Source organism: Nannospalax galili, unplaced genomic scaffold (genome assembly GCF_000622305.1).
Source record: "Nannospalax galili isolate Female #2095 unplaced genomic scaffold, S.galili_v1.0 scaffold726, whole genome shotgun sequence".
Taxonomy (NCBI): domain Eukaryota; kingdom Metazoa; phylum Chordata; class Mammalia; order Rodentia; family Spalacidae; genus Nannospalax; species Nannospalax galili.
This window is the reverse complement of record NW_008355253.1, coordinates 422048-424845: the sequence shown is the minus strand read 5'-3', so window position 1 is coordinate 424845 and position 2798 is coordinate 422048. Positions and strand designations below refer to the sequence as shown.

Here is a 2798-nt window from a genome sequence, read left to right as displayed (position 1 = left end):
AACTTTGGTTTGCAATTTCAGAGTGTTCAGCCCATGATCGGCTGGCTCTACTTCTTTATGTCTGTGGAAAGGCAGACATCATGTTGTAAGGATGTGAGAAATTAAAGCTGTGCACCTCACGATTGCTAGAAAGCAGAGAGACAAAGAGAAAAGATACAAGAACAAGATATATATTTCAAATATATGTGTCCTCAGTGACCTAATTCCTCCAATCAGACCCCACATCTTAATATAATATTGCATTCAGCTATGAATTTGATTAGTGATCAGTCCTTTGAGGAAGTTAGAACTTTCATGATACCATCACCTTTCAAAAAGCCTCTAGTTCCTGACCAAAAACTTAACACAGCCTACTTAAAGATATTTCAAACCATAACACTGATCTAGAGCACACACGCACAAAAACGAAAGTCGGAGACAGAGTCAAGGTAGCCAAAACAGCATGACAATGGTATAGAAACAGACATATAGGCCAATATGAATGGAACTGTAAATAATCCCATAGATATACAGCCAATGTATTCTCAACAAAGTTGCCAGCAAGTGTGTTAGAAAAGGGACAAATGGACCTGGGAATACTGGGAATACATGTGGAAGATGAGGAGTAGACCCCGCCTCTAAGCTTGTATATACATTGATTCAAAGCATGTCAAAGACATAGGAAAATATAAGAGAATCACATTAAGACAAACACGAGTTTTTAAACATACCCCCGAAAAGAAAAACAGAAACAAAAATAGACGAATAGGATTGTAGCAGCCAAAGAACTCTTGCACAGCAGCAACTCACAGAATGGGAAAAGCCTTCACCAGTCATTCCTCTGACTGAGAGTTAATAGGCGGACTATAAAGAGAGTTAATAAAGACTAATGAAAAATGAAATCCAATTAAGAGTTGGAAAATGATCCATAGATACACTTCTCAGGAGAAGAAATGTAAATGATCAATAAATACATGGAAAATATACTCTATTTCATTAGCCATAAGAGAAATGCAAATAAAAACTTCAATAAGATACCACCTTACTTCAATTAGGATGACAATAGTCAAAACAAATATGCTGACTGCAATAGAAGTAAAAGAAACTTTGCATACACAGGAGATAAAAATTTTACTGAAAAACAATGTAAATTTTTCTCTGTGGAGAACAATGAGTAGGTCTCTTTCTTACAAAATCTAAAAATAGAACTACAGTACAAAATGGTTTCTAAAATGTAAAAAGATATAAACAGAGGCCTTATGATGCTTAACACAGGTTGTGTTCTTATACTAATTGCATAGGAGGAGGTAGGGCATACCTGACCCATGTACACCTCAGCCCATGAAACTGTGCCTGGTCTGTATTGTGAAGGGGAGACATGAATAAAAGAAAAAGAAATAAAAGAAATAAATATAAAAGACAATAAAAATGCAGTCCAAGCAAAATTTGGATGGTTATACATATAGATACACATCAAAAGAATAGATATAAATAAATTTATATAAATTTAGGAAAATATGCCTGATATCATTAGCCATTAGAGAAATGCAAATTAAAACTTACATGAGGTACCATTTTACACCAGTTTGAGTGGAAGCTGCTGAAAACACAATGCTGACTGTGTGAAGAGAAACATAATTTTGATAAACTGTATGTGCAAATGAAAAATTTTAGTTATTCTGGAGAACAGTGTGGAAAGTCCTGACTAAACTATTAATAGTTCTATGAAGGAGAAGTAAAAGATAGCTGCTGTCATACAGTCATGGAGTTTATGGTAAAAGCAAAGAATGTTTTTTATATTGTGCTTTTATTTTTATTTTTTTCAATTTTTTTTAATTAAAAGAAGCATTTCATTACAACAGCATTAACCTATTCAATAACATTTTTCTGAGCTAGGGTACATCTCTTTCAAAATTGGCTGTAAATTTCTAGGTTTACAGATGAATTATTACGCTTATATAATCTTTTACTCATTATAAACTCTATAAGACATAAAATTAAATGAGGTTCCAACGGTTCAAAAAGATCTCCATGTCATTGTCAAAGCACACTGATTCAGACAGAAACATTCATTCCAAGCCCACTGAGATTGAGACGTTTTCAAATGCATTTCGACACTCTTTATACATGACTATTACTGGTCACAGTCGCCCACCTTCTGAGCTCCTCTGCATCTGAGCATGAATACAAACTCGTCAGATAGACAGCCTTCCCCTCCCACTAGAGCCTCCATACTCTGCTATCCCTGCTACTGTCCACTGTGCTGTCAGCATCCCCATCCATTCCCCTCTATCTGACCTTCTGGTAAATCTAGTCAGCCAGAGGTCCCTGATCCAGGAGGATCAGCTGTTCCTCATCTTCGGCAATCTATTGTCAATATTCCTTTGGATAGAATTGGGGTCTGCTGTTCATTTTTCCAGTAGTATCTTGGAACTGTCTGGAAGAGCCTTTATCCAACCTGTCCAACAACTCGACATTTGTTTTTACTCTTGAGGTCATTTGAGGATCTGTTCCTCAGGGGTCCCATGGGCTTGGGAGGAGCCCCTGGCTCCTTTCTTTTACCAGTTCCATCTATGTGATGAGAAGTGAAAGGTCCTGCTCGACCATTGTTGGCTGCTGGAAGGATGGAGGAAATGATTCCCCATGTTGACCCTCCTCTTTATAGACTGGACACTGGTTCAAGTCCATCTGGTGGGGTCACCTTTGCCTCCTTGATCAAGAGGTCAGATGACCCACCACCATTACAGGACATTTTGCGAGATGCTCATGGTCCCTGGGAACTAATCGACCTAGGAGGGCAGGGAGCAAAAAGTGTCCTT

At 37.6% G+C, this 2798-nt stretch overlaps 1 non-coding gene across 1 annotated transcript; it reads left to right on the top strand.

Moving 5' to 3' along the window:
- Positions 1-1232: 1232 nt before the first annotated feature.
- LOC115067566 lies at positions 1233-1361 on the top strand. The gene has a single exon (XR_003846958.1). It is a non-coding gene; the product is annotated as a small nucleolar RNA SNORA51 (small nucleolar RNA).
- The last annotated feature ends 1437 nt before the right edge of the window (positions 1362-2798 follow it).